Source organism: Frieseomelitta varia, unplaced genomic scaffold, assembly GCF_011392965.1.
Source record: "Frieseomelitta varia isolate USP_RPSP 00005682 unplaced genomic scaffold, Fvar_1.2 scaffold_279, whole genome shotgun sequence".
Taxonomy (NCBI): Eukaryota; Metazoa; Arthropoda; class Insecta; order Hymenoptera; family Apidae; genus Frieseomelitta; species Frieseomelitta varia.
Window position 1 is genome coordinate 1,040,173 of NW_025110011.1, and position 24,332 is coordinate 1,064,504.

Sequence of the window (24,332 nt, forward strand, 5' to 3'; positions counted from 1 at the left end):
CTACCCTATTCTCATGTTTCCGCGTCCTGGCGCCTGTGATCCTCTAATTTTATATACTCATAAACGCTCTTTATTATCTGTAGTTTCCAAGTCAAGAACATAATTGTAGGTCAAGGAAAGAGCCTCTGGTAAAAATGATAAACTATTGAAACTGAAAAAAAGTCTACTGATTGACAGTAATAACGAACAATAATAAAAGAACTGCAGTACTTCACGAGCTTTTGCGTCGCAGATTAAATTATTACTAAAAAAAAAAAAAAAAGACGAAAGGGAAACTTTAATACGTCAGAGTTAATAAAGTAATCGAGTATAAATAACAGAGGAAGCCACAAGTGATTTCTGGTTGATTTCGCGGAATAGAAAATTAAGTTTACCGAATTCCCTCGAACAGGAACAGTCGATTTAGAAACGGACAGCTCTAGAATTCGAAATAGGAAGAAAAGGTATCCCATTAAGCAAATAGCGAGATCGAACCAGGTGCTAGCCGAATAAAATCCAGGGAAATCGTAACCGAGGGTTTATACGAAGACAAAAAGCGATTTGGCTGGGATCCAAACGGCGTAAAAAAAGAGAAATTGCGATAAAACCGACCGCGCTGTAGCTTGTTGTATAGAATTCGGCCATTCTCACATGATACGATATCAAAATGTTGTTAAACAGTTGAAATAAATGTACGGATTTACTTTCGTACAATTAACGATCGAACCGGATAACAAGTAGCACGGATAAAAGTGGAGAAGGGCAGCGGAGTATGAACGAAGAAGAATAGTAAAAACGCAATGAAAGAGAAAAGTAGTTCCTTGATAACTGATGAATATTCAGCTGCACAGCGTGTAGATCAACGGTCGATTCAATTTTTAGTTGGAACGCAAAAAATCACAGACAGGAACAAACTCATTTAACGCTTCAATTGCTTATTCACCGTACTACACGAGTACGAATTCAAAGCGACTGGAGAAAAGTAGCCAGTAGTCGATCGATTTATGGAAACTAAATTGGCTTCTCTGGTTCTGGGCAAAGGATCCTAGCTCCTTGCGCTGGCAACTGGTTGCGCGGACCGTAACGAGTGACCGAATCGTATGCAATAATTTCGTTGCTTTCTTTTTCTTTTGAACTCGTCGGTGTGATATCACTGGCTAGAAATTATTTTAATAAACTTATCATTTGTTTTGCCTAGATTACATTTAAATATATATATAATATACATTTAATAACATTTATATAATATTTTATTATATTATATTACATTTATATAATATACATTTTAATAAACTTATCATTTGTTTTGCCTAGATTACATTTAAATATATATATATAATATACATTTAATAACATTTATATAACATTTTATTATATTATATTACATTTATATAATATACATTTTAATAAACTTATTATTTGTTTTGCCTAAGTTACATTTAAATATATATAATATACATTTAATAATATTTATATAACATTTTATTATATTATATTGCATTTATATAATATACATTTTAATAAACTTGTTATCTGTTTTGCCTAGGTTACATTTAAATATATATATAATATACACTTAAATATACTTAAAACTGAGAAAATGTTGCAATTTGGAACAAAAAATTCTCGACGTGCGTGGCACGTTATTCCAGCGCAAGAGGATGAGGCACACGGCTCACACGACCGAACGAGTTGCCAAAGACTATGTACGTATATATACGTATATACATAATGTGATAATCGCGACAAAAATAATATAGAGCCGAGGAAGGAACGATGGTTAGTCGATAGAGCGAGTAAGAAGAAAAGAAGAAGGAACAGTGAGAGGGGATAGACGGCCGTATAGCGTAATCTCGAGCCTCAAGATAGCCACGAGTACGATAAAGCTAATCGATCAGTGCGGTAATTTCGCTTTCCCCCTCCGTTTCCCAGCCGCGATCCTTTCTTCATTCGTCTCTCGCTTCGTCTTTCGCTTATTTGCTTGGATGGAGTTGGCCACGCTGAAATATCTCTTCGAGCGTGGGCGAACGAGCTGAAAAATATTGTACACTCGGTCTTGCACACTTTGCGAACCGCTGGTTCCCAGTTAACATGTAAGCCGCATTAAACTGATTACGATTTACGAGTGAGCGTCGACGGCCCTGTTTAAAAGCGTGTTGTAGCAAAATTTATCGCCCTAAGAAAGCTAGCCTCCGAGCTTCTGGTGACGTGTCGTTCTATGTCGTCGCATGAATCAGCTTGGTGACGGACTGATTACGAGAGTGTTCCGTAACGAACGAGAGTTTAGCGCAGCGTGGTGGAGTGAAAAGTGTAGGGCGTTCCTGAAATCGTGGCGCAACTGTGACGTGATATTATACGTGTAGAATTAAGTCGAGGAGAAAGAAGAAAGAAAAACAATTTCCCCCATAGGACGCTTGGTTTTCGGGAAAATCGAGTTTGAAAATTCGTTAAGCATGCTCGAATTTAGCTAATTCTGGACGTGACGAGAAAGAATAATTAACGGTGGGTTATTCCACGTGCAAAAACGGATCAAAAGCGTGAAAGCTTTTTACATTTAAATGTTCATTTTCAAGAAAATACACTCCCGTTGAAAATTGGTGCACGCGTGTATTTGATAAATTTTCAAACTCGATTTCCTCGAGAACGAAGCATTTCTTGCAAAAAAGATTTTGCTCTACATTTTTCACTTCACTTTCGCACGTAGCATAACTCCCTCTTATTAATTATTCTTTTCCGTTCTATCCACGATTAATCAAATTCAAGCTTGATAAATGCTCAAATGTTTCGATTTTCTCGAAAACAAATTTTATTCTTCTCTTTTCGATTCATTTTCACGCGACGGAAATTATCCTGTACATTTTGACTACACATCTGACATTTTCCGCAGGAAAGAATTAGCCAAATTAAAGTATACTCGATAAATATTCGAACGCGATTCTCTCGGTTTCTCATTTCTTCGATTTATTTCTACATGCCGGAATCACAGCCTCGGGAACGCCTTGTATTTTCCGCTAAGGTTTCCCCCTTCGTTTCGAAACGAAGCTCTATGTAAAACGTATTATAAAGAAGTTCTTTGTTGCCGCTTCGTTCTCGTTCCCGTGCCCGACTGGATCCCACTGGAGAGAGAAACGTTTAATTCAAAGTTCCAGCCGGAACGTTTACGTTCTGTGTTTACGCAAAAAGGATACACGCTCGAGTTGATAACAATTGAAATTTATACTGGCTCGTTCGTAATTATGAGTTACGGCCAGTGCCAATGGAGTGCCTGTTGCGCCACGCTGATGCCTTCGGGGTGAAATCTCTCCCTGTCCGTTTGGCAATAGTTGAGAGCGTGGGAAACTCCTTCCAAGTTCTCGAGCAATGGCCAAACTGTGCGCTATCTGCGCGAGAATTAGAAAGACGCGTGCCGAACGGCTCGATTTCCACGACGATTTGATTCCATCGGGGAAGAAGCAGAGAGAACAAGCATATGTATCACGCAGGGAACGTTCGTATTTTGTCGAGCGGCTAACGCTGCGTGAAATACGCGACAATGTTGCGTGAAATGAGAAAGATAATGGGGCAGAAACACACACACACACACACACACACATACATACACGCGCCGAGATTTACCTTCAGTTCGACAAATAGTTCCGTAATTATTTACAGGCAGGAAGTAAACGAAACCGGCTATGACGTAACTGGCGATTCTCGTTTAACGTTTCAGCGTAAGCCTCTAAGATTATTGATCATCATGAGGGCTTCGTGACAACGACGTTGTAACAGGTCTTGCAAATCGTTGGTAAACGCGGTCGGTAATGTTTACTTGCACCGAGTGGTGCCGGTGCCGGGTATAATCCGAAAGTTTTCGGTCACGCTGCTCCTCTAGGGAAATTAACAATATGTTGAGGAACTTTCCTAGGGTATAACCCAAGTTCCACGATGTCGCAAGTATACCATTCGCTTTCCGTTTCTCGCCCCTTTAATTATTAATTGACAACTTCGCTACGCGCTGTGTATCGTCTTTATATTTTTCAATTGTCGAATGTTACGTTGACCTCTGCAATTGCAATCTCCGAATCAAAGGATTCTGGCATGCATGGCAGCGTGTTTACGCGATTCTTTCTGCGATGAGCTCCTCTAACACACAGATTAATCTATCGCAAGCAATAACTCTGTCAAATTGCAGCTCTTACGCTTGCAACAGGCGATAAAAATATTACAGAAAGAGAAAGAGAGAGAAAAAAAGAGAGAGAGAGCGTGTTTCATCCATTTCTGGTGTCAAGCACGCGCAAAGAGCAGACGATACGGAATAAAACATAATTCACGCGTGGACTGTGAAGGCAAGTAAGCGCTCAACCCGAGTCAAATACGTGAAGTGACTCGTTATTAATTAAAGATGCAAACAATGACAAGTAACTACTTAAGGAGTTCGTAACTAGGAAATACAAGGCACGCTGAGCGAGAAAATGACTACTAGTTCACCTAGCGACGAACCAGCTGCTTTGCGATAACGAGGTCTCCGCTAAAAGCGAAACAGGGTGATCGACTTCTCTGCCTGTGAAACTTGAATGTTGCTAATTGAGCATCGTTTCTTCGCGCGACGTTCATTTACACGTGTATTAACCCTTCACCTTTGATAAACTTTTTTTTTGTATCGTCTACCAGAAATTTGTTTAGACGTCATTTTAAATAAAATGATACAGCATTGGGAATAATCACTCAAAATGGCACTTGACACAAAATTTTGTTGACTATATCTTTCTGATGTGCAGGGCTTGAATTTAACTGTAAAGTTTTATAAATATAAGTTATTTAGTAAGCTTTCAACTTCTAAATTATTTCTTCTCACTGTTTTAGATTAGCTTTTACATTAAAACTTTAATTCTGTTATAAAAGTTCAATTTTAACGGTTATTTTGTATTCGATTAATAAAGGTTCTAAAGGAACATTTATTTCTTAACAGATATTTTAAAGTAAAATATTAAAGTTTATACTCTTTTTCATTTACAATTGGCGTTACTTCAGGAATTGAAAACTGAATAAATATAATGAGTGAGTTAGTTAGTCGGGATATTTATGCAGTTATATAAGTCAAGGTTTCAACTTCAAACCTATGTAACACTTAATGGTAAATTTGTTTGAAATTTAACTTTTTCAAAGCAGAATAACTGTTTCTGTTCAATCAGAACTTTTTCTCACTTCTGAAAAAAATAAAAGTTTTCTATCTATGCATATATATACATTTATATATGGAATATAAGTTTCAGTATATATAAAACTGTTTAGCTAGAAAACAGAAAACTAAAAAGTAAGGAAATATCTGCTATATCAGAGCTAATTGAAAATTTTAATAGTTTCGTTCAAGCTCTGCTAATATATAATTTTAATATGCATTTCTAATATGTATATTTTTAATATATTTTTAATATATAATTTAATGTCATCAACGTGCGTTACTAGAACAAGTATAATATACAAAATATAATGATGCCATAGTTTCAATCTCTGGAGAAATAATATCCTCTATCATTTTTTAAACTAAGAAGCAATAAGAAGTCTAGTTTATGTGAATTACTGAGTGTCAATTGACTCAGAACTGTCTTCAGAAATTTTTTCTTCTGAAAGTCTTTGGTCCCTCTTACGTCTTTTTACGTCTTATTATAATTTTCACTCTAGTTTAGATATTACACTTACTGTCACATCAATACCAAATGTATACGTTTATTATAATATACACATCCCTCTAAAAGTATTAAAACACTTACAGAAAATGAAATAAATTTGGAAAATCATTAGGAAATTGTTACAATTTCTTAAATTTATTTCAAAGTTAGTTATATTAAGCTGGGAGAGGTATATATAGTTTACATTATAATGATAACATTAATTTTGCACAAGATAGTTAAATTTTCTTTTCGTCGATATACCGTGTTTTTTAATTATTTGTTCGACTAATTTCGGCATCCGTTTTATTAGTTTTTCTATTGTTTCTGGTACTATTTGGTTCCATGCATATTGTAGTTTGTTTCATAAGTCATTTTGAGGCTTTGGACGCACTTCACGGATTTTCCGATCTAATTCATTCCAAATCTTCTCTATTGGGTTCAGATAGGCGGATTGAGCGGGCCAATGCATTATTTTTGATTCATCACTCTGTTCTAAATGTTGCAAATAGTCTTTATAAATTCTTGCAGTGTGTTTGAGATTGTTGTCATGCATGAAAATAAAAGTTTGGCCTATTAATCGCCTCCCAGATGGTATGACATGATCACGTAAAATAGACGAATATTGATCTTTTTTTCAGAATCACTTCGATTTTTATTAAATCACAAACACTATTTGCTCCAATACACCCCCAGCCCATTATTGACTGTCCTTCGTGTTTAACTGTGGGTACGATACAGTTAGGAATCATTTTATTTTCACATCTAAAAGCATTCAAAGCTCGCCGCTTGCAACCGAACACCTCAGATTCGTCGATCCATAAAACATTTTTCCACTCTTCAACTGATCAATTTCGATATTTTTTAACCCACTGTAATCTTTTTATTTTATTTTGTGGTGTTAGTAAAATTGTAATTTTTTATAGCTACGCATCCACGAAAAAATTACAATTTATATTAAATAAGCAGGTGTCCTAATCCGAACTATTGGCTAGATTTAAGTACGATGTGTCTCCTCAGTCGAGTACAAATGGTTGATCTTCAGCGTAACAAAGTGACGCAGTGTAATATATATAAAAAAAAAAAAGAAAAAAAAACGTACAAAGTGGCGCAGTGTAATAAAAGAAAAAAAAAAAAATCCACCAAAGAGGGCGAATGGCCAACGAGTTGCCAAGTATCGTTTATTTATGGATTATGTTATTGCAACGACGGCGAGGCTGGCGAGCCACGTTTACCGAGACTCAGTTACAATTGCGGTAAATTTAACTGAGCGAAACGGAACATCCAGGTAACAACGCATCCAGGTGGGCGACCACAGCCCAAACTCGGTACAATTTACGCTAGCCGTCTCTGTGTTCACCTCTGTGTTGACCGTGTGATAAATGCTGATCAAATCTTGAACGTCCCTGATTGACGTATCACGATCAATCTCGCGTAAATCCCATTATCGAAGGAGCGAGCTGACCTTCTCGACGATGACTCCTTCGCCGTGCGATTTGTTGCCGTTTCACTGATCTGCCGGACTTTCGCCGATCAACTGGAAGCACAGTTTCGAATGGCCTCCGAGAGAGAGGAGGACCCGAACTTGGAGAATAGACAGCGCGCTAATGGGCCAATACACTCGCGATTAATTAATAGCACCGATGAAACGTGTGTGTATGTATGTATGTATATACGCGGGAGAGAATCGATAAGCGATGGGAGTTTAATGGAACTTATTAACTCTCCAGTGGAGGCAATCAATCTGTCAGGTGCAAAGGGTGGGATTTTTTTTAAAGCTGCGTATGTCCATCTGTGCAACCCGTCCTGCGTTGTTAATGACTTGCAAGTTAATGGCCACGTTCCTAAACCGAGCACTTTTCGACTCGCGAAGTGGCTGCCGCGTTATAAAATTCTGTCCAGGCAAAAGAACTGGTGGTTTATTTAGGTTGTTTTCGCAGTAGGTTGCGTGCGCGTGTCTTTTTCGACTGGCTCGAGGCAGCTTCCAGTGTTCGAAGCGAGTTTCGAGAGCTTTCGATTTCTTCGAAACGTTTCTTGATACTCTGATCGACGCGCTCGCTCTCCCGGATTTCGACTATAATTCTATTATGTCGAGCTCGCGTAGGGCTGAGGCATTGATGCGTCGTACTGTAACGTGAAGTTGACACATTCTCGATCAATCAACCGTCACACGCAGCTGCTTTTAGGTCCCCGTGTGTATGCTGTTAATTCTGCGCCACCGCCGACCCATCCCACCCCCTCCCGCCCTCCTACTTTTATCCGTGTACGTGGGGTGTTAAGTGGCGGCCGATCAAAAATAGCCCCGGTACATTGGCACGATGTTCGTCGCGACTCCGACACTCGACCAGCCTTGTAATTGAGAAAGGCCACGGGGGGGAAAAAAAAGTACTTCCTTCGAGAGAAACGTATCCCCGATGAAACCCGATGAAAAATTTACACGATAGTCTTGGTCAAAAGCTTTGCATGGAAAAGAAAAAGACGCTCGGTAGATTGAATTCCTCGGAGCCATGTTGCACCTTACTATCACGACCTTTAACCGGCGGATGTTTTCGATCATTTAATACAGTTTGCAACAATAAATATGTTTTTGCGCGTATCTCTCCTCCCTCGAGGCGTCGAGGAAATTTTTAACGTTACTCCGCTGTATAGGGATTATAATTTCATTATGATTTTAATTTCTCCTTCCTTTTTTTTGTTTCTTTTTCTTTTTATTTCGAGTGAACTTTCCCCGTCCTCTTAATACCTCTTTGCACCCGTTTAATGAAAAGAGAGAACGAGAAAAACAAAAGCAAGGAATCCCGGCTTACAGGCGTGGGGATTTCTTTTATGACATAAGTTCGCCTATGAATAAAATATCAAGCGACTTTTCCGCGAGCTATCTTTTCGACCGACTTACCTTGAAAGGGGCATAGACTACCGTAGCCGATGCGATAGCTACCGCATTAGCTCCCGAAAGATTTCACCCTGTGCAATCAATACCACGCTGGCCGGCATTTGCCACGGTTCTAAAGAAAATTCATTTATTTGCATAACGCGACGTCACTCCCTTTGAAGGTTGAAGCGACTCGTTGCCGATACAAGTCGAATAAATATGACAGGATCCGAAGTACGTGTTTGAAAAGTGAAACACGCTCCTCCCCTCTTCTGGAATTTACGCTGTCAATATTTCGAGCCGAGTTCGATCCTCGTCGAACTTGTATATTACAGCCTGTGTGCGCCTTTAGAAGGCTAAATTTCTCGCAGAAACGTGGCACCGGACAAGCCATGTACACGGACGTGTAATAAGATCTCGCGACAGACTGCGTATAATTTAAATGTTTGTTTTAATCTATCTTGTGCAAAGTACCGCCCTGTTCCTGTTCCCGCCAACATTCACGCACGCACGTCGTGCGTTTACACTTTCAAGATAAGTTTACGCTCTATGTGCTTCACACTTGAGAAGTTTTAGGAACGTTATGAAAGTTTCCTCTCTGGTCTGGAGGAAGAAAAAGAAGGAAATTCCTCGCGTGAAGAGCTGTTCATTAGATCGACTTGTATCCATTTTGTCTTGATAATCCTATCGAGTTGATCGAAACAGCCCAACAGTCTTAAAAATTCGATTTTACGGAAGCACCGCTTGTATTATTTTTAGAAGAAATTCGTCAACGATTTCGAATATTAACGAACGTTGTCGAGAGTAAACGAGCGAAATTATTTTTAATCGATCAATCGAAATTTCTGAAAATTTAACACGATACCGATAAACATAAATGTAAATACGCCAGAATTTACCTTGGACAATATCAATAAATATTAATGAATACTATCGAAAGTAAATGATTTCAAACAATTTTTAATCGAGCAATCAACAGCCAAGTAAGTTGAGAGTGCGCATTTAAAAATTTGACGCGATACCAGCCGGGTGTTATGCCGTACAAAACGAGAAAGAAATGCAAATGCGCCAGAATCATGGACACTGGCAGCATTCTGCTGCACTGCGTACGAAGCAATAAACTGCATCTATGCACGTTTCCACAAGAGAACATTACAATTTGTTATATGTTATCAACTTCTGGTAACTTCACCTTTGCCGGGGCTAACTATATAACTTTTTCACGATGCACGTAAAGTTTTATTTTCAAATTTTTATATCTTTAGCGATATACAATTTTATTCGCCAAGAGAGACACGGAGGATCTTTAACAACGTCTTATCACTGATTGTGAGATGAGCAAAAGGAACACCGTACATTCATGTAGACGTTGTAACGTTTCTTCCGAACCGTTTCAGTCGACCCTTGTAGCACGACGATCAAAAGATTTTCTGCTAAACTAGCAAGGATTTCACGAGGCTTTAACCTGTTCCGAGGCGGTACTGTAGACTGAATTTAAATATCAACGCAGAAATAAAACCGGCGAACTTACGAGTTCCTCTATCGATCCCGCTTTATTTAATAACCGCCTGTTTTTAATTTTACATCGACGTTACATTGTTGCTTTCGCGAAGAGATCACAGCTCTCCTTATATTGTTACTTTCGCGAAAAGATCACAGATGTCCGGTAGATCTGGCAACAGTCAACAACGGATCTCCCGTGAGATACATTTCCATAGAAACAACAATGAATAATTTACCATCTTACTAACCGGCAGATGTTGCAGAGTTGCTGTAACGTTTTCTCAAACCCTTGTAAGTGGTACGAGATTCCGTAATGAAGTGCGCGGGCGTTCCATCCTCTTCAAATTATTCATATGTTCGTCATTACGCGGACTTTCATTTCATGCGATGATTCGTGCGATATTAAATATTCGCGGGGCACGTGACGCCTGCGCGAAAAATATGCGAGACATATAATTGCATTTCTAATTAACGAAACGACTCGAACAGCTGCCATATGTCGAAACAGTACCGTAATTAAGCAACGGCGCACAATAGGAACGTTAGTTATAGTAGGGGGCGATCGTTCAAAAATTCGCGGCCTGATGAAGTCGATTTTTAATTTACACCGTTGAGACTTCGTCAGCGTCGAGCCAGGGTCAGGCGAGCAAAGTATCTCGGAAATTGATTCGAGCCGAGGCGAGATGAAATAAAAATTAAATCTGGTTTGCTATTTAATTAACGTTTCATCTGTTGGCGCGACGGGGAAAATATGAGTAACTCGTAGCGAGTTTCTCGAACTTCGCAAGATGGAGTCGCAATTCCCCCACCCCCTTTCAATTGGATTTGCACGGACGAAGTATTACCACTTGGTGAATATTTTTAACCGGCGCAACTTGCCACCGAAGTTCGCAGTATTCAGAAACCAGTGCCGTGAAACTTTCCTCGTGACATCGTATCGTAAAAGATTCGTAACGACGGAACATTTTCTTTTTTTTTTTTCCTTTTGCCATTTTCAGTCGTGATTAAATCTATCGCCAACATCGCGCACTCTCGCCGAGGAAATAAGCACGTTGGTGTGTACGTTTCTTTTTCTTTTTTTTTTTTTTCCTTTTTGTTCTGTCGATGATTGTTTACGCTGTGATTTTATCTTTGAAACTGCGCTGTTACTGCAGAGTGGTGCAAGGCATCTTTGTAGAAGTAATCGCTGAACGATGTATCGCGGTTGGTATGCGACGATCAATTCGAAGGCTGATCTATGATAGCTTGTACCACTAGAAGTGCCAATGCCAGCCTAATTATTAACGAGCGACGAGCAACATAATTCCATTCCAGCTTATTGGCTCGAGGTATCTGTGAATCAAGGATATCGATTGATTCAAAAGAGAATGAACTGGAAACAAAAATAGGAGACATCGTTAAATCAAGAACGTTATCATTGGAAAAAAGGCTATCAACGTTAGCCTGAGTAAGGCCAACCTCGCTTGATATTTTTTGGATGTTTAATTGCCAAAGTTTCGGGAGCAGCTACCGGTTACCTAGTTATTACACCGGGTACGGTGTAATAAGTAATTCAGTGTAATTCAAAGCTAATATCATCGAGTCTGCTGCTCTTTCACTATTACCAAGACGCTGACCTAGAAACAGTGAGCGCCGACAGGCAGCAGTCAACAAGGGGTGATACGATCCCTCGGCCATTTGCTGCCTGAAACTGATTGTACCGTTAGTCTGGGCAATAATTTCAGTGCCGGGACGAATGAATCGCAAGGGCGACCGAACCGAGATTACGGAAAATGCTATCTTCGAAGAATCAATTCGATATCCTTGAATTGAAACGATCCTTTTTTTCTTTCTGAAATATAATATCGAATGTCTCTTAATTAACTCCGTTTCAGATAAGTTACACTTCAGTTGGACAAAAGAATAAACGCACTCGTAATATTACCGAATTTTGAATGATACGTTTGTAGTTTCAGATGGATTTAATGGCTTTAATTACTTCCACGACATTGGAAGAGAACAGGTGTCGAAAATTCGTCGACAAGTGATTGGAGGCACAGGTTGCAATTGGTTACAATGGACGAACGGTTCGTTGATTACCAAACGAATGCTATGATGTACAAAAATTTAATTGAGGTGCAAATTAGAGATCATGCAACTCGTATTGAAAGTGAAAATTTCATATTTCAACGAGACAATCCGTAGCAATTGCGGGAGATTTCTTTGTATCTCAAAATATATCTGTTTTCCTCTGTTCTGCGAGGTTCTGCCCGATTTAAATATTATAGAAAATTGCTAGAGTGAACTGTCGCGAACTGTTTACACCGGCAATCGATTTGACGCAATCCAGGAGTTGAAGAAACTTTTTCAAGCAAAAATGAAAAAGATATACAAATTGTTGCCGAGTCGCATGGTGAAAATTATACAGAAGAATGGAGGTTCAACTCATTATTAGATATAAAAACTGTGTCAATTTAATTGCCATTTATTTAAAAAATTTCATTTCTTTTGACTGTTGTTTTAAATGTGCTATCTTTCGCTGTTATATTTAATAATTATTGTAAAAAATATGAATGATATTAATCGCTTACACGTTTAATTGTTCATTGTATTATTGATAAGATAAATGAACGTGTTGTTCATGTTTAAGATACGAATCTGTATCATTAAACGTTCGTGAAACGTTCGTTGAGTGTAAATAAAAAATTTCTTAAAAATTACAGCTGTGTTTCTTAAAAATTATTTCTTTTATCCAGTGTAGATACTGGCGTGCTGTTCGTTACGGCTCCCGTTATAGAGATTGAGATTGAATTTGCATGCAAGGTGTCAAGAAATCCTGAGGCGTAAGACAACGTTGAAAGATATTCAAATTGATTTCGGAACAAACTGTTGCCCAAAATAACAGTTCGATCGTACGGTTCGCATTTAATTCGAAACTACAGATCCGTATCCCTGATATTTCATCGAGAATGCATGATTGTTTGTTATGATTTGCATTCCGGGCGAGTCACAATTCCATCACATTTCTGGGATAGTTAAACTCGTAACACAGCGTGATAAAAATGCTGGCAGCTAGCCAGAGCACGCGAGAACACGGGCAACTTTCGAGACGAAAGCGTTCAATTTTTTCTTTTTTTTTTTCTCTTTTTTTTTTCTTTTTCACCGCGTGAATTTCACTCGAGCAAACGGACGGACGTTGGAGGGAGTAAAGCTTCAAATTTATCCGAGTCAGTGAAACGATGGCGATGTTAGGAACCGGAAATTTTTGCTAAAAGTATCAAAATATCTGCACTCGTGACACAGAGAGAAACAGAGAGAGCAATGAGCGGGAGAGAGAGAGAGAGAGAGAGAGAGGGATGAGATTCCTCGGGAGTTGCGGTTGGTTGTCGTACGGATTCGATATTCTCGATGCCCATGGGGCACACGATTTCCGTCGCGAAGCTGGTAGACCGGAAATTTGCGTGTACACGTCGAAAGTGCAGAATCACGATTTTACGGCGGGAGAGGAAAGGGGCAGCAGGAAACTCGGCTCGACAAAAGAGAGAAAGCGAATAACGATGTTCCTTTTTACTGAGTCGCTGTGTCACTTCTGTGTTCGGCTGTGACGGCATCCTATGTCTTCGACCTGCATTTCTAAATCGTGGAAACCAGAAAGGAAATCCAATTTCGCGATAGACTCGCGCGGCGCGCTGAAATCCAAAGGGGACGACAGCGGAAAGGGTCATAGTCGGTGAAAGCGCCCTTCGGAAAATACAGATTCGCTGCAGAACGCGCCCGGAACTGATTGAGATCCAAATCGGTTGCCTTTCAGATTTCTATTCAGGCCAGTGTATGCATAATCGAACGCCGGTCCCTTGTAAGCTGGATTCCGTCTTCCCTTTTATCTTCTAAGGCTGCGCCATTTTTCTAATATCTTCGGCTCCTATTTATCTTCGATGAAACGACACCGGTATCGTTGCTCTTTCAACCCCTTGCGCTGACAACTGATTGCGGACCATAACGAGTGACCAAACCGTATACAGTAATTCGTCGCTTTCTTTTTCTTTCGAACTCGTCCGTGTGATATCATTGGATAGAAATTATCAAGAAGTAATAAACTTATCGTTTGTTTTGCCTGCGTTACGTTTAAATATAATTAAAACTGAAAAAATGTTGCAATTTGGGACAAAAAATACTCGACGTGCGTGGCACGTCATTCCAGCGCAAGAGGTTAACGNCCTTGCGCTGACAACTAGTTGCGCGGACCATAACGAGTGACCAAACCGTATACAATAATTCGTCGCTTCCTTTTTCTTTCGAACTCGTCGGTGTGATATCACTGGATAGAAATTATCAAGAAGTAGTAAACTATCATTGGTTTTGCCTGAGTTACGTTTAAGTATACTTAAAACTGAGAACATATTGCAATTTGGGACAAAAGAATTTTCAAGAAGTTAACACCTAGCAACTGATTGCGGACCATAACGAATGACCGAACCGTATACAGTAATTTGTCGTTTTCTTTTTCATTTAAACTCGTCGATGTGATATCACTGAATAGGAATTATCAAGAACTAATAAACTTATCATTGGTTTTACCTGGGTTACGTTTAAGTATACTTAAAACTGAGAAAATGTTGCAATTTGGGACAAAAAATTCTCGACATGCGTGGCACATCACTCCAGCGCAAGAGGTTAATATTTCTCGAATTCGGCGTTTCTACCGAGGCTTCGGCCAGATGGACGACACTTGAAAAAGTTAATTCATTATGAGGATTAACGCCATCAATTAATGTCGATTGAAAGTGATTAAGGAGGGAGATTAAACAAGTAGGGCACAAAATGGTGACGTACTAATTAGTTTGTTCTTCTCTTCGTGATGAGTGATACTTACTCTTACAGTACGTCGATAAACCGTAAACGGCTCGAAACGAAAAAATGAAAAGAGTAGAAGAGATTTTAAACGTTAGTCTTGAAACGTAACAAGTTTCAAACGTAACAACTTGCTCTTCGCGTTGTTCATAATGATTCGATTTTCCAGCGAATGAACGAAGCATGGGCGTTCGCTGCCGATTAACTTGAGTTACGCGTCCACGTCCAACAACTTTTCTCGCGTTGATTATTGCCTTCAGTTCCGAAAATTCAATAATTGATGAATAAACGCACGCGGATGAAATATGTTTGTCGAGCACGTCACAAATCCTCGGTGAAATATTAAAGCCTCGAACAAACTTACGGACACGCTGGAAGAGATGGCGTTTAATCCATTTTATTGATTATAGGCTAGCGATTGATTTTCGCGCAATCGAACTGTTGGAAATAAAATGGAGCCGAGGTAAACGAAGTTAAACGAGTAGTTTCAACGCGATATGGAATCACGTAGGAAGCTAGCTGCGTCCACGGCCATATTTAAACGGACGGATATTGGCCAGGAACTTTGCGACAAAGAAACGAATTACTTTTAGCAAGTAGACACTTCGTTTCGCGAGATACCACCTACCTTTATTCCCGCGGGGGAATCTCAAAGATTAATGCCGGCAATGCTCTTGGGCTCCTTGTTCCCTATATTAGCTTCCGATACTGAGAGCAAAAACGGCTCTTGATAAAACTACTCGCGAACTCTGACCATTACGGGAACGACTGCAGCTCGCGAGAAGAAGTTTCTAAAAGAAACTGACAATGGTAAAACGCCAAGAAGTTAAAAACGTAACGTCAAATGTGCACATCCCTTTTATCTTGATAGTTGAAATCTCGTTCAACATATGTGTGTGTATATATATATGTGTGTGTGTTCAATTTTCTTTCAAATTATAGAGAAAAATGTTGCAAATAAAACTTGCGTTGTTTCGACGGCCACAAATTTTTGTCTAGATGATCACACTTCCGAGATTTCAAGGTGACCTCTGTTTTTTTTTTAAATGGAACTGTATACTTCTGAGTTCCGTATATTTCACGGTCTTATAGTTGACATCAAGGCGAATTCAGCGATCTAGGTAACGTTGGTATTCCAAGGTCATTCAAGATCATTTAACACCGTTCAAAGCTTATCTTCGTTGAGCATCCAGTGATGACCCTGGGCGTTAATGCATTGATTCGTTCTGTCCCTAAACGACAGTTGCACCCTTTCCAATGTTTCGGAAGTAATTTGTTAGCAAGCGTCCCTTACACGATCTTTCACATTATGGGGGTAGTGAGTATTTCCCGAAACGCTTGATTTTTTTTTTAGAAAACCCCACGAGAAAACTTGTTTTGCAACTGTCGTTTGAATAATCCTTGGATGCTCGACGAACTACGAACGCGGTGTTATAAATAACTTTGGAACATTACTCGACATTGGCTTACAAGACTGTGAACTCGAAAATATACACTTCCGTTTAAAAAAACAGAGCGTCACTTTGAAATCTCGGAAGTGTGATCATTTGAACAAGATCTGCGGCCACCGTAAGATGCTTGTTCCTCTCGAAACAACGCAAGTTTTATTTAAAACATTATTCTCTATAGCGAACAGTTTCAGAGAAAATTGCGTGGTTAGCTTCATGTGGGACACCCTGTATAGATATATACATACATGTGTATTTTTGGTTGCACAACACGCGAGGATCGTTCAATTCGCACACAGGAAATGGTAAAGAATTTCTTGTGCGGCAAGTCCCTTTCTGTCTTCTCCTGTCGCTAGCCAAGCATTTCGTCGTTCGTCTTGGCCGAGTGCCGACAGTCGAGAAAAAGGAACCTTAGCAACAGCTGCTACGTGAAAGGGATCTGGCGGTAGAACGAAAGGATACCGGAAACTACAAGTCCGGTCACGTAATATTTCGTCTTTCGGTTCGAGTACGATCAAAAGTTTCGAGATCTTGGATATGACGGGAGTTTTCAATAACTGCACTTTCTGTAGGGTCAATATATCTGGTAAGGAGATGAACGTTTGTCATTTCAGATTCTATTGTTCCGGGGACAAATTGTACCGGCGTATCTTAAATAGTCAAAGGGAGGAGTAGAAAAGAGGCGTAGAACGAGAGATGAGAACGAGTTGAGAAACCGTGAATTCCAATATAGTGCAAGTTTTTATTTATTTTCGTTAACTTACTTCACATTAATATATTATACATGTATCTTCATCGTGTGTATATTTTTAATATCATCAGATAATATCTTTTGCGCAAGGAATCTTGAAAAGCCGTGAAATTGTGCTGTTTTGGAAATCATTGAAAAAACTATTACTATTATATTGTTTATTATTTCATTACATAACGAATTTTTTATTCGCTATCTCAAATTTCGCTCTTGGTTTTTTCTTTTTTTTTTTAATAAATTCACATTTCTCTAATAAATTCATTTCATAGTATAGTCGATGATTGGGCAAGTTCTTTTTTATGTCTTGGCAGTTTGTGAGTTTTCAATGAAATTTCGCTTGTTTCACGCGTTTTATATCGAAATGAACTCTTTCTTTATATTAAAATGACATTGATATTATAATATTCTTCTTTATAATATTGTATGAAGTCATTACTCGCACAGTGGGGTCCTTTATTTTTGAAAATAACGTTTTGTAATCCATCAATTACAGATTGGCTGCCATTAATGATTTCGTGTTGTATTTTCAATTACCTCGACCTATCGTATCTTTTCTTTTTCTTCTTTTCTTTTTCAACTCCATTCGAACAAAATCTCCATCGCAAACAAGAATGGCAAACAAGAATGTCTCCTTTTCAATTTCTTTAGACATGACGAGTGTAATTACTCCAGTCAGTATAAATTAATCTAATAAAAGGAATATTACGTCAGAGACACCAGTGGCCTTGAAATTTACTGCCGCATTCGCGGCATTACGCTGATCAATATCAAAACCGCACATGCTAAGGACTTGTGACGTTTCATATGAATGTCATTTTGTTTTCGAAAGTCATGTGAAATAAATTTATATTTAAATATAATTACTATCAGGCAACTTGCACGATGCCGAGAAGCGAACTAACTATTTGTTTCGGAATTCATGGTCTCAGCTATGAAATTGTGATTTTGAGAAGAAAAGAGAACGGTAACTCCTTTCGGCACGATCAACTCGGAAACTCTTTTAGCTCTCGCTTTCCCGCGCTATATCGTATTAATCATGAAGTTTTTATTGGCGAGAATTTAACACGGCCAACCATATAACGTGAGTCATTGAGAATTTTATCGCGTTCTTTCTTGCCTTCGCAAGGATTTTCCACTGCGAACGAACACGAAAATCGTATTAAAGCTGCGGCATAGCGACCTTTTTCGAATACATTGTTATAATCGTGAACGCGAACACGCCCGCGATAATGCTCTTTCCTTGATGAACAAATAGGCATTTTTATGCTGGGGACAAAACGTTCGATGACGATTGAAAGAAACGCATGGTGCAAGCTTTGTTCTCATCTTTTCAAGTGTTGGTACTCGTTCCGATCGTCCGGAACAGAAATTTTTACTTACAATTTTCTCTATTTTCCCAATTGCTGAGAGAAATATAAAGGGAAATTTTTTCATCATTCTATTTTCCCACTATCGTGAGAATAATCGTAAGGTAAGAACAATTCTTTGCTTCGTTCACAACGTGAAGAAATATTTGTGAGAAATTGCTTCAACTACTTGCGCTGGCAACTGATTGCGGACCATAACGAGTGACCGAACCGTTGCTTTCTTTTTCTTTCGAACTCGTCGGTATGATATTACTGGATACAAATTACTGAGAAGTAATAAACTTATTATTTGTTTTGCCTGGGTTATACTTAAAACTGAGGACATGTTGCAATTTTGGGACAAAAAATTCTCGACGTGCGTGGCACGTCATTCCAGCGCAAGGGTTTAATAGAAAATTTCGTGAAACTAGCAAAAAATCTGAAATAACGATTTGATACACAAAGAAACTGTGATTTGAAAATTTAGTTCACTTCAGTAGTCAGGCATTCATTTATGTTCGTCGAGATATTTGCAAAAACTCTCGTCAACGGCAGCGCAACGCAAGATATTTCATCAGCAATGTATTAAAAAATAACGTGCGAGTGACGTAAATAATCAACGGACGTAAATAAGTAAAAAAATTGTCTGCATAAAATGTTTATGCGGTTGTCTTATTAAAGAGCATTCATAAAAAATGGACAATTGCCACTTTACTGCCCGTAAATCGTAAACACGAGGAGAAGAAAAATAGAAACCCGAGGGTTTTTCAAAAATTTAGATCGCCCGCAGCTTCCGTTTTATCTCTCCAAAAAGGTCACGCGCGAAAGACAAGCCGGAAGTTTCGATCCGAGAGAGAGAAACACTTGTCTGAATTAATTTTTCGAACGAGCAACGCAACACGCGTATGTAGATAGGATCGTCGGAGGAATAAATTTTCATAAATTTACCAGAATTGTACGGTTGTACGTTAAAAGTTTCGCGCGAAGTGTTCGCCCCCGCGAAGTTTCCTTTCTTGGTTCTCAACAATGTTAACACTCGTTCGGAACTGTTAATCTCCGAAGCAAAGCCGCTCCTGCTTTGAAGCTTCGAAGATATTCGAGGAATTTTTGAGCTTCGTGTTTCTACGGCTTTAAAAATGCCCAGAGGATTTGCAACAATTTCAATGAGCCACGAGCAAGAACCGCGCGTTCGTGAAAACGGCGCATAAAAGATTGCAGACAAGTGAAGCGTAGCCGTTCGCGTTTGCCAGCGCGGCAGGAAATACGAAAATAAACAAGTGTTTGTGTAAGCTTTTAAGAGGCTCTTCGGCCAGCCAGGTATCTACGAAAGTACAGTTTTCACAAACTAAGTTAATTTAAGAAACAACTCGCCGTATTTAACGATCGTACACTGCTCGAACCGGCAACAGAACCGCTCCGAAATCACGAAAGTTTGTAATCCAGGAGCGTCGGCTACCTCGAAGGTAAGCAGCCTCGCCGCGAAACGATATTAACAAATTAAAAAATAACAATTAGTTTCACCGTTGCACCTTGTTCTTTGTTTGTTTTGGTCCCTTGGTCCGTCGACCGACATAAATTATAACGAAAACGCCAACGGACCAATGTAATTGAGAGCGCCGGGTGCTAGAGCAGAAAAATTAGTTCAAGTCCCGTTCCATTAATATTTTTCTTTCTTCCTTTGTTCAGCCGGGATTTCTGCGCGCGCCAGCTATGAAACTTTTTTTATGAACACGCACATATATCCTTACGACGCGTGGTGGAGAATCGCCCGCTGAGATAACCGCAATATCGTAACTGAATTAGAAGTCGGCCAATAATTCGTTGGGAATGCTCATTTATTGCGTATGACCTGCCGTAAATGTCAATGATATGGATTTCGAAACAATAAGACTCGGCTTTAACAGCGTCTGGCTCCTTATAAACCAGAGAAACCATTTTGCTTCGGTTTATAGTGAATTGATTTTTCCAAAGGATTTATACACCTGCGAAATTTACTGCGCCCCTAATAACAAAATACATTCGATCTTTTCGCTTAAGCCTCCGATATTTTTTCCGATATATTAACGCGACGTTCTTAATCGGTATCGATCGAGCAAGCGAGAGTTAACCCCTTGAACGGTTTGTTTTATTTTCGGGAATGCGCACTGGTGTGCTTAATTACTTCCAGGCGATGACGAGTATACTCGACGGAAACACAGTAAATACAGTTGCTGTACGATTGAGTTAAATTGTAATAAAATACGATAAATAACGATAAATTTTTTTGGTGTTTCTGTGAGAAATTTTTAATTTTATTGGTATTTACGGCATTTGCGTTTAAGTTGAATTTAACATTTTACTTTTTGAAAATTATTCCATTAAAAACCTTTGTCTCCATTATTGGAGAAAAGAAAATGTTTGTAAAATTTAAACGATTAGAGATAAATTTAATTTGTTTTTGCTTTCGATCGATTGTGTCAGATTTCTCCGAACAATTCCCGTCATTTTCAAATGCACGTTTCGTTTATTTGTTTCGTTGCTTTGAAATATTCTAAAACGTGCTAAATTTTACAATACCTAAATTTTACAATAAACAGCAAAAGCAAATTTTTTTCTACATGACGAGTATACTCGACATGAACCAAAAAAAAAATTCCATCTTTTCATGACGTAAATGCTTCAGGGAGAGAGAAAAAAAAAAAAGAAAAAAAGAGAAAAGGGCAAGCAATCGTGCGATTTAAAAGGAATTATAGAAGTTTGCCTATCGAAAGAAGATATCTCCAAATAAGGAACCAAATGCGGAATTCTAGAGCTGCAGGAACGTTTCGGATTAGTCCGTGCCGGCTGTGAGAACGAGGTTAACGCCGTGCACTACGTGTAAAATTGGATACGAGTAGTTAGTTGATATTTATCGCGTGTCTAGCAAAACGGCTCACGACAACGTCTAATCTCCTAAAAGTATTCTCGACTCAACTCGTCCGAGGGGGGGGGGGGGTAACGTTGTTTTCCTTTACGCTCCGAGCGGAAGTTGGGCTAATTTCACGCGTCGTTTCCGCGGATGGTTCCGTGCCGTGAAAGTCGCTGCAACGTGAACCTTGTAAAAAGTGCAGCGTGGCTAACCTAATTAGCATAGATCAGACTAAAGGCAATTGTTATATCGCAGAGAGGAAAGCAAGGCGGTTAGCCTGAATCGTGATCTCTTGTGCTGGAATGACATGACACTCACGTCGAGAATTCTGTGTCCGAAAATTGCAACATTTTCTCAGTTTTAAGTATATTTAAACGCAGGCAAAACAAACGATAAGTTTATTACTTCTTGATAATTTCTATCCAGTGATATCACACCGACGAGTTCGAAAGAAAAAGAAAGCGACGAATTATTGTATACGGTTTGGTCACTCGTTATGGTCCGCAATCAGTTGTCAGCGCAAGGCGTTAACCTCTTGCGNCTGGAATGACGTTCCACGCACGTCGAGTATTTTTTGTCCCAAATTGCAACATTTTCTCAGTTTTAAGTATATTTAAAATGTGACCCAGGCAATAGAAATGATAAGTTCGTTACCTCTTGATAATTTCTGTCCAGTGATGTCATAACGACGAGTTCAAAAGGAAAAGAAAGCGACAAATTGTTGTATAAGGTTCGGTCACTCGTTATGGTCCGCGCAACCAGTTGCCAGCGCAAAGGGTTAATCCCTTTTATTTCGCATGCACCGATTAAATTCCACATTCAACGTGGCCTCGCTTGATTCAATCTTTCCGCGAGAGTTATTTCGAATTGGTTCCTCCGAGTCGAAGAAGTTTGTAAACAGCCAACGATCACCGCCGTGACTTTTCCTCGCGAAGGGAAAAATGGTACGGGCAAACGTTGCACGGTTCAGATGTTTAATTGAAACGGGTAAAGCGACAAGAAGAGAGGTTAGAGCAATTTTGTAAATATCTTAGTAAAAGAAAAACACTCGAACGATGACGTTTATCGTTTTTATCTTCCGGGGGAGCAATTTCCTGGCCGAATTAATGTCGACTGCTACGTATTAAAGACGTGATTTTTTCCCTTCTTTGTACGGTATCTTACCAATGGCCATAGTTCCGACTGTGTTAATACAGAATGTCCTGAATTTAAGTGTCAAAATTTCGACAGTGTGTGGAAAATCGTTAAATTAAAGAAAAACAAAGAAAAATCCTTTAGAGATTTTCTCGTTTTTGCTCCACCTCAGAGAAAATCGCGATAAGAGAAAGAAAAAGATTTGCATTTTCTCACTCATTTCATTATTGTTTCATTAGTCATTATGTCTGACTGCAATCGGAGTAGTCTGAACAGTATCTTCATTAAACAGATAGTATAGATGATATTACAAGATGATAATATGAATAATAAAATAGACAGATAGTATTAAGTATAAATAAATAAGTGAAAAATTTTCTTTTTTCCGATTTTCTTTCAAAAACGAACAAAACATTGAAGGACTTCTCTTTTTAGTTTATCAATTTTCTACATTCTTCAATCTCCTGTATACTTCAACCTATTTATCTATAAATTATCAGATTATCGAATGTCAATTTTCAACTTTTTCTAACGGTATATTGTTTCTCATTATGCCACATTATATCATATTATATCATATTAATCATTCTTCATATTCGTTTTCATCTATAAAGAACGAACTTATGAAAATAGAATAAATTATGTATAATGTGTATAATTGAATGGTCCCGAAAATTATCATTTTATCCTTCAAACTAGAATTTACTAACGTATCACCAAAGTAATGATTTTTTCGGAATATAATATATTAATATAGTGTTTAGAGGATATGGTTACACTTTTACAATGAGATATTGTCATTATATTATCATTATAAAGAAAACAAGTGAATTTCGAGTTAAATAGCCCGGTTTTTAAAGGAGAGTTGATCTCTCAATCATGAAATTGCGTGTAATAGTTTGTAAATATTTTTCTAAAGGATTATGCCAACTGGATATAAAAGAAAATCTAACAATAGAGGATTATGGACAAATGATGAATTGTTGGATGCTGTAAAAACAGTTTAAAGTAGGAAAGTAGGAGTGAACGCGGTACGTAAAGTTTTTAGCATTTTTTTGGGCTTTTGAGAGACGAATGAAAAATAACGCTCATTCCAAAACAAAACTTTAGGACCATTTTCATTTCTAGGTATGGAAAGTGAGGGAAAACTTAAAATTCTTATCAAAAAATTGCAAAGGTCAGTTTCGCGTCAACACATGAGTGCGTAGGATCCGCGGTATTTGATTTTGCTGAAAAAAGGATTCGATATGATTGACTAAATATTTTTAAAACACTATTCAGTCCTCAGCGCCCGAAAATTGGAAAATATTTCTTTGTCTCGGTGTCAAGGTATGAATAGACTTATAGTTTTTATAGTTTTCAACTATTAGAGCAGATATTTTACAAGAAAATCTTTTGAATATGTAGACAGACCCATAGTTGAGTAATAAAGTAAAAGTTGAGATCAGAATACGTATATTTTTACTATCTGATCCCGAATGAGATGGCTTTTTGCATAAATTATTTCTTTTGTCTTGTAAATCCATAAATACTTTTTAATTCTCTGTTTGTAACATTATAAATATATATAAATATATAAACATGTGTATGTGTGTGTATTTAAAATATTAACAAATATAATATGTATAATACATTTTTTCACAAATATAACAAATATATACACACTTACGCACACACTTTTTTTTTAGACATCAATTATATTTAAGATGTAACAATTCTTTTTAAAAAAGTGTGTCATGACTTCTCGACCTACCTGCAAAGAATTGGAAGCTAGTACTGTGCTTTTAAAATATTTGAAAACAAAATTTGAATAAAAAAACAGCAACAAATCCGATTTATGACAAATAAACATTCTTTTACCAGTCACAATAAAGCAGGGAGAAGAAAATCTTTTTTCTTTCAGCCATTCGTAATTATTGCTCACGGTCACGGTA

The 24,332-nt window shown here is 38.3% G+C and overlaps 1 protein-coding gene across 3 annotated transcripts in view; it reads left to right on the plus strand.

The window, feature by feature from the left end:
* Positions 1-24,332, plus strand: part of LOC122529169 (dopamine D2-like receptor) — a 162,557-nt gene that overhangs the window by 67,705 nt on the left and 70,520 nt on the right. The gene's annotated exons all lie outside the window — the stretch shown is intronic.